Here is a 10,947-nt window from a genome sequence, read left to right as displayed (position 1 = left end):
ACACACACATTTTTGCCAGATGTGTACGGGTGTCATTAAAGTAGAACAATATAAAAAAAAATCGTTTTCATTTTGGATAGGGTAAAGGAGAGTTATCACCCCTGTAAGGTTTATTTTTGCCATCTTTGTCCAGTTGGAGCGATTTCCCTTCACTTCCTGTCCGACAGCCAAACAGCAAGTGAGAGGAAATCCCTGCAAATTAAGGGACTATCTTGGGGACCCCCAGATCACCAGAACCAGTGTCCCCATTGGAAGATTTCCCCTCTATTACTTTTCTGGGGACAACCCAAAATGTGGTATTTTCTTTTACTTTCAACGATGATGGTAAATAGCACAAATAGAGAGGGGAAATCTCCTTAATGGGGACACAGACAGCAAAAAAAAACCTGACAGGTGTTCTGATTCATATTCACTCCATCCAAAACAAAAAAAAAAAAAAGGCACCCATGTGAATCAGCGTTAAGAAAAAATAAAGGATTTTGGCTTCTGCGGTTAGAAAAACAAAACACACACACATCAACACAACAAAATGCATTAAAAATGCAAATCAACCCAATTGCATTTAAACAAGTAAACAATCCATGCTACATACAGCACATGTGGTGTGAATGAGCCCTGAAGAGATATGTTGGTAGAAATAGCATTTTCTTCCAAAAATACCACTTTCCTGGTTGTCATTTTGATCCCCCAGATTCAATACCTTCTGAACATGAGGATCTGCATGACAGCCAGGTGGAGGGGAGGCCAGCTTTCCTGTAGTCAGTATGATGTGATCAGGCATGTGATGTACTGTGACCCCCCCTCATCTTAGCACTGTTAGAGAGAACCCACCTTATATCAGCCCCCACCTTAAAGACCCCCATTAGATTAGATTCCCTTCACATTACCCCCTCCCTTAAAGACCCACCCATTAGCTAAGAGCCCCCTTATATCAGTGCACCCCCCCCCTGCAGACCTCCATTAGAGAGAGACTTACTGGCAGGAGTAGAGGCTGTCACTGGAGCCGCTACAAAGATGTGTGTAAAAAGTTGTGGACAGGGATGGAGTTAGGGGGCGGAGCTGGGTGGTGAAGTGGCTGTCACCTATGGGTTCCTCTGCAAGATCGTCACTGGAGGTGTCCTAGCACAGCTGAGCATTCACACACTGGCAGCGGTCACACGTGGGGGCAGGGCTGAGTGCAAGAAGAGAGTGAATCAGTGAAGGATACTCCTCGCTGAGTTCCTGCTCATGTCATCATCTGGGCGGGTAGGTTAGCGAGGGAGGGAGAGAGTGAAACTGCAGCCACTGCATTGAAGGCTACCCCCCACTGAGTTCCCACGCTGGCTCCAGTCATCCGTGGGACTGGAGGTGTGCTGCTGTGCCCGGGTTTCAGGAGGACAGAAACCCGGGCACAAGTGTCAAAACCCGGACTGTCCAGGTCATTCCCTTACAGGTGGTAACCCTAGGGTGGCACCATATTTTACCGCACAGGGTGACACCATGTTTTACCACACCAGGTGATACCAACCCTAGTGACGTAATTTCACCTGGTGTGTAAAGTTCTTTGCAGGTGCACATGGATATGTGAACAAATGGGACAATATCCTTCCACCACCATAACACACACACACACACACACGTGGTTCACAAAGACATTTGAGGTTGAATATGTTTTTAGTATTAATGAAATTATAAGGCAGAAAAAAGGAGAATAAAGATAACTCTAAAATACAGCAATAATCGTAAAAGTGTACAGTATCATTCTAAGCCCACGTACACACGGTCGGAGATTTTGGCAACCAAATCCGTCGTATTTTGCCCGTCGGATTTAGTCCGACGGATTGCGTCAGAAACTGTTGCATACACGGTCGGGCCAAGTTGTCTGATTTCGTGGTTGCCAAGAACGCGGTGACGTAAGCCGTGTACGGCGGGACTAGAAAAAGGAAGTTCAGCACCACGTCCGGCACCCTTTGGGCTCCTTCTGCTGATCTCGTGTTTTAGTAGAAGTTTGGTGAAAGACGATTCACGCTTTTCAGATTAGTAATTCAGATCGCTACTGCTCTTCAGTTTGTGCTTGTCTTTGCGTATCTGATAATCAGTGCGTGCAGTCATTAAGTATTTGCTTCTCATTGTGGACTCTATCTTGGTATAGTACGCTTTGAAAGGCATTTTTTATTGTCTGCTTGCTTCTGCTATTCAGGTCGTCCTTTCAGGCCTTGCTGTTTAGCGTTGCTTTCTGGTGTCCGTTCTGACCACCCGACCGTTTTCCAAACATGTTTCGTCTACGTACTCATCGTACAGTTTGTGCTGTGCAGGGGTTCTTACTTTGACTTTGACACAAGCCAAAGGGCTTGTGTCAAAGTCAAAGTAAGAACCCCTGCACAGCACAAACTGTACGATGAGTACGTAGACGAACCTTCAGGACCTCAAGTTCTCTACAGGCATCTCCCCCCAGGCTTTGGGGATCATTATTCCAGAGACCTGTTCTGCCATCATTCAGCTCCTGCTGAAGGACTATATTATGCTAATTTTTAACCTTAAACATCACATTCTATGTATTTCATGATTGCTAATGTCTTGCATTTCTTTCCTCATTCCCTAATTACCATCATTGCAATATGCTCTAATTCATATGCTGTGCCCCTTTGTCCTCATGCGGATTTGCCTCACTAACTTCCCCACCATGCTCTTCTTGGCCCCTAAAACTATAGTCTAGTCACTTGACAATGTCTTTTGGCAGCTCCATAGTATTGCTTTCCCCTAAACACCCCCTAAAATCTCTACAAACGTGATGTGTGTGCTTCAATTCATGCAAAGTGACCTTTTTATTGTTTTTTGGAGTTGTGCCAAACTCATTAGGAACCCCCCTCTCCCCAACTGTTACCTCAGCTGATAGCAATCTTCTATCTGATGACTTAACCCAACCCAATACACACTATACCTACCTTTTTCATGATCACATTTATGGAACAATTCACCAAAGCATGTAGCGTAAGGGCCTCAATACTTTCAAATGCTAGTTTTATTTTTTTAACACATTAATTTTCTTGCTATGTAATAGCAGAATGTCAAAATGTCCTTCCATTTTGTTATCATGACACTTCTTACCTGTCCGGTGGGCTGCCAATAACTGTAACTAAGGAGGGGCTTCACAAAGTATCACACATTATTTAGGCATTCAGCTCTCAATCAAGTGGAGAGGGTTACCTCTCCTAAACAACCCCCCTCATTTTTTATCAAGGGCCCATCAGATGGGGGGGATGGGGGGGGGGGGGGGGTTAGGACTCTCATAAGGGGACCTTATACTTTAGGCTTTAAATACTTATTTTGAAAAATGTTATACTAATTTTGTCCAAAAATGTGGGTGTCTAATCTGCATGCAATGTTGATTTGTAAAATTACTAGTTTTTTTTCTTGTGTCACTACACAGTGTTCTTCAACGCCACAGGAATGGCAGACCGTGGCCTCCCACTTTGCCATTTTTCGTCAAGTTGTGCCTTTTTCAGCAACAGTGCAAACCCAAGTTCAGAGCGAGATGAGGGGACAGTCTCTTCTTCAGATAATCTTATTATGTTGTGGGTCTGCTACACACACACACCTTCTTTTTGTTAACTAATGTGTAGTGTATTACTGATCTAAATCATGCTCATTTTCAGCACCATGGCAGGAAAATGGCATGATTGTCCAAATTTACACCTCACTGTGGGTGCTTTTTACTAAAGGCACATCCATTATGCACTACAAGTGCACTGCAAAAGTACACCTGAAACTGCACTTGGAGTGCAAAGTGGAGTTGCCTTTAGTAAATCACACTCCTTCTCAGCACAAACTAAAATTTCACTACAAATACATTTTAAGCCCAATGAAAAAGGAAGCCACACATTGTTGATAATTAAACTTTTTAAATACAAACACATTCATATGTGCGTTTAGTAAAGGTTTTTACAACAAACCAAGATATTTTGGGTATCCAAAACCCAGTTTAATCATATTTATTTTTTACTTGTTTTTTTGTGTAAAAAGGCATGTATCAAACCGTAAAATACAGAACACAGGAACTTACAAAGTTCAACTTGGAAAAGTGAAGACAATATCAGACCTGTGTATGTACAAACTGGGCTGATATTGCCTTCATCACATGGGGTGTCACCCCTGAAAAATACAAATTTGGAAAATGCACACAGTGTGTCAACATGTGCTATCTCCCATCATGGGGGATCAATGTCCATGCTTTGGGGCTGCAACCCCTTCCTCTCAGACACTTTCCACAAAACATGTACATTGATCCCCCATGATGTGAGATAGCGCATGTTTACACACTCTGTGCATCTTCCAAATTTGGAATTATGCAAAATACACTTTTTTTTTTTTTTAAACAAAAATAAAACCCTATCTAGTTTTTTTGTTTTCACACTCTCCCCAAAACATCAATGATGTTCTTCATTTTATTTTTAACATCATTGATGTTTTGTTGTACAATTTCCAAATCCCTATTGCACCCCATTATCTCCCCAATCAAGATCTGGGCACTTTCACTGGTAAAACGGGAATCTTCCTCCACATCACCTAGAAAAAAAACAAACAAACACACCATGTAATCCAAATATGGTGATATACATTGATGAGCTTACCGGAAGCTGTGTTCTCCGACACTCACCTGTTGTGGTGACAATTTGGCCAACCTCCACGATCTCTCCTTCTTCCTCCTCCTCCTGCTCCTCTGTTTCTTCTTTTGGAAGTTGCCCTTCTTTGGGAGGGGTGTGGTCCCTGGTGCCCTCATGGTCCCTGGTGTCCTAATACTTGCCGAGTCTTCTCTCCCCTATGAGAATGTAATCAAAGATTAATTAGCACACAGAGGGCATAAATAGGAATATGAAACATTGCTTGGAAGTGTTGTACAATTTTATTTTTGGGCCGAGTTACAAGGTGAGAACATTATTGGGGCCACCTTGTTAAGCTGGAATACTTTCCTGCAGAATGATGTTTCATACGAATGAACGAAACCATGACCTTGAAAGTGGCCATTTTAAAATGCACAACATGAAATCAAAGCACATGGAGCATGTATGCAAGCAATAATAATGATATGAACACACGACAACTACTTACTTTTTTTAAGAACACGCTTGATCCTTAGGTACTGCTCGTGCTCCCTCAGTTGATCCTTGGATCGGCGTACCCCAAAATTCTTCAGAAGACTCTTCACAACTTTATTCATGATCTTGGCCTTTCTGATATTTGGGTTTGGGTAAGGGCCATACTTCCCATCATAGTCGGTCCTGTTCAATATGTCCACCATCTCCAACATCTCTCCAAAAGACATATTTGAGGCCTTAAATCTTGTCTTCCTGGATCGGGACATTTCAGGCTCCGGGCTTTCCTCACCCTCCTCCTCATTAGTGGAACTATTATTGCGCACCTGCATTCTCTCCGCCATGTGCTCTCCCCACTGCGCGGGAAGCAAAGGGGCGGGGAATAGTCTGGAAAGAACGTCAGGGGCGGGCGGAGTCTCACTCATGCGCACTGTATATAAAACGCCACACATGTGTATCGTCCGTACGATCTGGGAGGAGAGTGTGAGTCACGGACGCGGCGAACGTTGAAACGAAGGTAACATTTTTAAATTTGTACGTAATAGAGGGAGTTTGGGACTTTAAAATGAAGCACTAGGATAATGGAGGTAGGTTTTAACCACATTGAAAAAAATATATATAAGTGAAGAAAACTGATGAACACCCCCAGATCCGATCGCATATCGCAGTGCGATCTGCCGACTCGCACAAGAATCGGATCGCATGGTGTGAACGCCCATGCGATCCGATTCTGTTGCGGACGAAAAAAAGGGTCCCGTGCGAGTTTGCTGCGGGACCGCTGCGAGTTCAGCCATACTATCTGTATGGCTGAACTCGCAGCGCTACGGAGATCGGATGTGATTTGCGGTGCGAATCACATCCGGATCTCCCCCCGCAGCAGTGTGAACCCAGCCTTAAAGCTAGTATAGTGGCTTAAGACAAAAGGTAGTAACCATGAGCATAGGCAGGGTCAAGTACAATCAGAACAGAGATGAAGTGTGAGTAGAAGGAGAAAAGATGCTTCTACTGTACTTACGCCTATATACTTTATGAATTTGATCTTTATTATTTTTTATGATCTGTTACCGAACAATCAATAAAAAATTATATATATTTTTTTCAATGTGGTTAAAACCTACCTCCATTATCCTAGTGCTTCATTTTAAAGTCCCAAACTCCCTCTATTACATACCGATTACCGGGATGGAGGCACATACTTGTGCTTCATTTAAAGTCCCAAAATTCCCCTCTTTTTTGCATATATATCGGGATGGAAGTACCTGGATATACGGGATTGATAGTGTCCCCCTATCTTCCCGGCGTGAGGTCCATTTATATATTGCTGATGTCTTTAGTATTTTTTATGTACCTACATACATTTATTCTATTCATGTTTATGTTGTACATTGACAGCATTACCGACACCGTATAAACGTCCCACCTGGATATCTAATTAATAGGGTCCAGTGCACACTCGCTGGCCGATTGCGGTTATTGTTATGTGTGGGGCGGTTGAGTATTTGGGTGTTGCTGGGGTCTTTTCTTTCCTTGCGGGAACTGCGATGCGCCAGTTGGTCCTCCCCTCCTCCCCCTTCACATCTGATTGGGAGGTTCGGGTGGACTCTACTTTGCGCATCGGCGCCACGCGTCCTACGTCGTGCATGTGACGTCACCTTTGACGTCATCACGCCGACGTTTTCGTGATTCCCGTCTCCGTGTCTCTATTGGGGGGGATCTGGCGCGCCTGTCGCTGTTTTTTTTTTATCCAGGTTAGGTGTGGCTCCTCCCCCTATGTTTCACGCACGTGGCGTTGGCGGCATATTTAAACCCCACTCGGAGATGGCTGTGTGTGCAGCTGGTCTCTGCATGGAGTCTGCACACACTGGCCGTCTTGTCTGCTGGTGTTGTTTTTAGGAGGGATGTTTAGGTGAAAAATCTCTTTTCTCCTTCTACTCACACTTCATCTCTGTTCTGATTGTACTTGACCCTGCCTATGCTCATGGTTACTACCTTTTGTCTTAAGCCACTATACTAGCTTTTATAAATATTACCATTACTATCATTAAAGTTTACTTTATATATTTTTATTTTTTTTTTTCTCCATGCTGGTTGTGCAATCAGTATCAGCTGTGGATAGTTAAAGGGGCCTTTATTTTCAGAGCCGCCCTGACTGGTGTCTGCAGACCTTATTGGCAGGACGCCGGCTGGACGGATCTCTCATCCTAATATCTTGTCTGCTGGTGTTTTAGGAGCGATTTTTAGGTGAAAAATCTTTTTTCTCCTACTACTCACACCTTTTCTTTTCTTGCTGACTGGTAATTCTGTCACTCTCCTTGTCTATCATGGTCTATGTACACCCTTCATCAATTTTCTTCACTTTTTGTTAAACTGCACACTCACACTTTCTTTTACACTATTACATTTCTTTAATTTTTGCACACCATTCACTGTTTACATTCATCTGCATATACTTACTACATAGTATATACTTGGCTTATGGCCAGCACTCTCTCTGTACTCTTTGAGGGTCACTATCAATTTTCAATTACTTTTGTATCACATTATTTTCATTAATCATACATACTATTAACATTTTGTTTTTAGATATGTTGTTTTCAACAATTGCCACACATTCCATATCTGATACTCTTCAACACTGCTGTATCTTTTTGGTTTCGCCTGATATCGCATCCATGTCTATGCCGCCTCAGTTCCCGGGGAGGGATCTTGCCCATGGCCCACCCTACGCCCACTGCCGCACACTGCACTTTCCATCCGGATTGGTGAGTCTGCCCTGGCTAACCATTTACACGCATTAAATCCCCATTAATTTATTTTTATTTATATGGTTAGTATATTATATTATTCTTTATTCTATTCCATAGGAATTTTTTGGTCGCATCAGCTCCTGATGAGTGGGGAGACACCCACGAAACGCGTCAAGCTTTTGAAATGATGTCCCAGTTATACTTTATATGGAACTATATTTATTTTATTATGAATTTACTTTTTTAACTATATACTAAATTTATTTTTGTTTTACATCTAGTGGATGCATATCTATTATGTGGATGTACTTGCTGATGTCGGTTTTGCTGTCATAGGCACTACCATGCCATATTACCCAATTATTTTATTTACTACTACTATGTGTTGCTATATGTGAATACTATATATCATGCTTCTACTGTACTTACGCCTATATACTTTATGAATTTGTTATGAATTTACTTTTTTAACTATATACTAAATTTATTTTTGTTTTACATCTAGTGGATGCATATGTATTATGTGGATGTACTTGCTGATGTCGGTTTTGCTGTCATAGGCACTACCACGCCTTATTACCCAATTATTTTATTTATTACTACTATGTGCTGCTATATGTGAATACTATATATCATGCTTCTACTGTACTTATGCCTATATACTTTATGAATTTGATCTTTATTATTTTTTATGATCTGTTACCGAACAATCAATAAAAAATTATATATATTTTTTTCAATGTGGTTAAAACCTACCTCCACTATCCTAGTGCTTCATTTTAAAGTCCCAAACTCCCTCTATTACGTACCGATTACCGGGATGGAGGCACATACTTGTGCTTCATTTAAAGTCCCAAAATTCCCCTCCTTTTTTGCATTTTTAAATTTGTGCTTCACTAGACTAGACTGCTTGTATCTAGGCCGCTGTTGGGACCAGATTAGGAGGGATTTTAATTGCATTATTAGTATTTGAGGGTTTGTCTTGTGTTGTGTCTTGCAGACAAAATGGACCCATTCAACAATCCCAACTTTATGGGGCTATTCCTCGAGCTCTACATGGAGATGCCCTGCCTGTGGCAGTTCCACAACAAATTTTATTATGACAGATCAAAGAGGAACGCAGCACTGGAGAAACTGCTTGCTTTGGTGCAGATCAGGGTCCCCACGGCAGACATGACATATCTGTATCGCAAAATTGTGGCCATGAAGCTTACATATTTCAGGGAGAGAAAGAAGCACCTGGAGTCCTTGAGAGCAGGAGATCCAGATGCTGTTTATTACCCCAGGATGGTGCACTTTGACAGGCAGTTCCACAACAAATTTTATTTGCACTACCAGGGAACACCTCCATTATGCCTTTTCCTTTGCAGGTCAAAAAAAAAAAAACTTCAGCGGGTTTACTCCCGCTTTAAGGTAGCAAACTTCATGAGGGTGCATAGAAAAAACCATGAGGATATGTTGTTTACACAAAACAGCTCATTGGCGTATACACTTATGTTAATAAATCAGGCCCATTGTGTCTAGCTAGCTATCCAGCTACATTCAGTGTAGGAAATCTATCTGTGTTAAATTTGACAAATGTTAAAGTGATTGTAAGGGTAATTTTTTTTTTGTAAAAATAACAAACATATAATACTTACCTCCACTGTGCAGCTCGTTTTACATAGAGTGGCCCCGAACCTGCTCTTCTGGGGTCCCCCGGAGGCTCCTCCCCGCATCAGATAACCCCCTGGGAGATGCGCTCTCCTGGCGCGCTCCCAAATCCAGCATTCAGAGTCCATAGAGGCCAAATGCAGGATTGGCCCTGCCCCCTGGCACCCCCGGCATTGGATTTGATTGACAGCAGCGGAAGCCAGGGGGCTACTATCAATGTATCCAAACAAAAGTCGGGAGCCCGTGGAGAGAGAGACAGCGCGACCCCCCCCCCAACTGAATGAAGGGTTTCAGGTAAGTAAAACAGGGGGCTGGGGTGTCGGTGACTGACAGTTTTTTTTCCCCTTAATGCATTAAAGTGAAAAAACACGAATCTTTACAACACCTTTAAGTAGAGCTTCTCCAAGTAGGGAAGAATGTGCTACCCATTAACAGCTAGTAAGCCTGGAGATCCTAATAAATGAATGCTGACACAGTCACTGTTGTTTACAAATTTGCATGTACAGCAGACAATTCTTGGCAATTAATTTTCAAAATTATAGCTTGCAGACAGTCATATTGTCCACCTACAACTGTCACGGAGAGGTATATTGATCCGCTTCTATGGTATGAAAGTCAGATAAAGTTTACGCTTAGAAGATAATCAGTCATTTGACTGTGCTAATATTTAAACTGGGTTTGTCAGTAAGATTTGAAAGTGAGCTGTCCAAAGATAAGGCTAGCCATGATGGCCATTTTAACTTCTCACATGTTAGAAGAATTTTAGAGTTTTGCTTTTAATTTTCCAGATGTGATATATAATGGCTACATTTATTTTTGTGCATATCTAAATTATACAGTATACTGTTTTAATAATTATTTTTTTGTAAAAACACTCTTTTTTTCTATCTACAGTAGAGAGAACCTCAAACTAAAGACTAGCCATATATATTAACCAGCAATATTGATAACATCTCTGTATGACTTATTTTTTTCCCTTGTCTACAAGCGCCAGCAGTTGAAAAACCTCATTTCATGTACAGTACTTCTAATGTAGATTGCTCTGTCTTTAGCCCTGAGAGGGCTAAAGGATATGGGATGAACAGCATGGACATGTCCCCTGGACAGATATAATATTTATTTAAAAAAACTATTTATTAAAAAAAAAGTCATGTCACTTTAAGAAAAATGTACTGTAGGTCAGGCAGGAAAATAGGGTCACATAACAATGGAGTATAGGTGGGTAATGTCAATGATCCAACCAGGAAGGTTCAAAAGGTCACATGACCAGTGGGAACAATCAGGAAGTGGGGTAAGGTTATATAAAGGGGTCCTCCGTGGGAATCTCCTCACAGCTGCTCAGATTACAGCAAGAAGCTCCCCATCCCCGCCACCCTTTATCGAAGGCACTTTATGTGGTTTTGTCAAGTTAAAAGGGGGGGGGGCTTGTTTTTTGATATACAGTATTGCTTGAATCCTGAAGACTGAGCTGTTTA

General features: G+C 41.9%; 1 long non-coding RNA gene across 1 annotated transcript; it reads left to right on the top strand.

Moving 5' to 3' along the window:
• Positions 1–7,211: 7,211 nt before the first annotated feature.
• On the top strand, positions 7,212–8,521 carry LOC143929955 (uncharacterized). Its single transcript, XR_013262670.1, has 3 exons — positions 7,212–7,313; positions 7,656–7,834; positions 7,937–8,521. It is a non-coding gene; the product is annotated as an uncharacterized LOC143929955 (long non-coding RNA).
• The last annotated feature ends 2,426 nt before the right edge of the window (positions 8,522–10,947 follow it).

The sequence above is a fragment of the Lithobates pipiens genome, unplaced genomic scaffold (genome assembly GCF_037356315.1).
Source record: "Lithobates pipiens isolate NorthernLeopardFrog02 unplaced genomic scaffold, aLitPip1_a1.2 Scaffold_25, whole genome shotgun sequence".
Taxonomy (NCBI): domain Eukaryota; kingdom Metazoa; phylum Chordata; class Amphibia; order Anura; family Ranidae; genus Lithobates; species Lithobates pipiens.
This window is presented reverse-complemented; position numbering and strand designations above follow the sequence as displayed.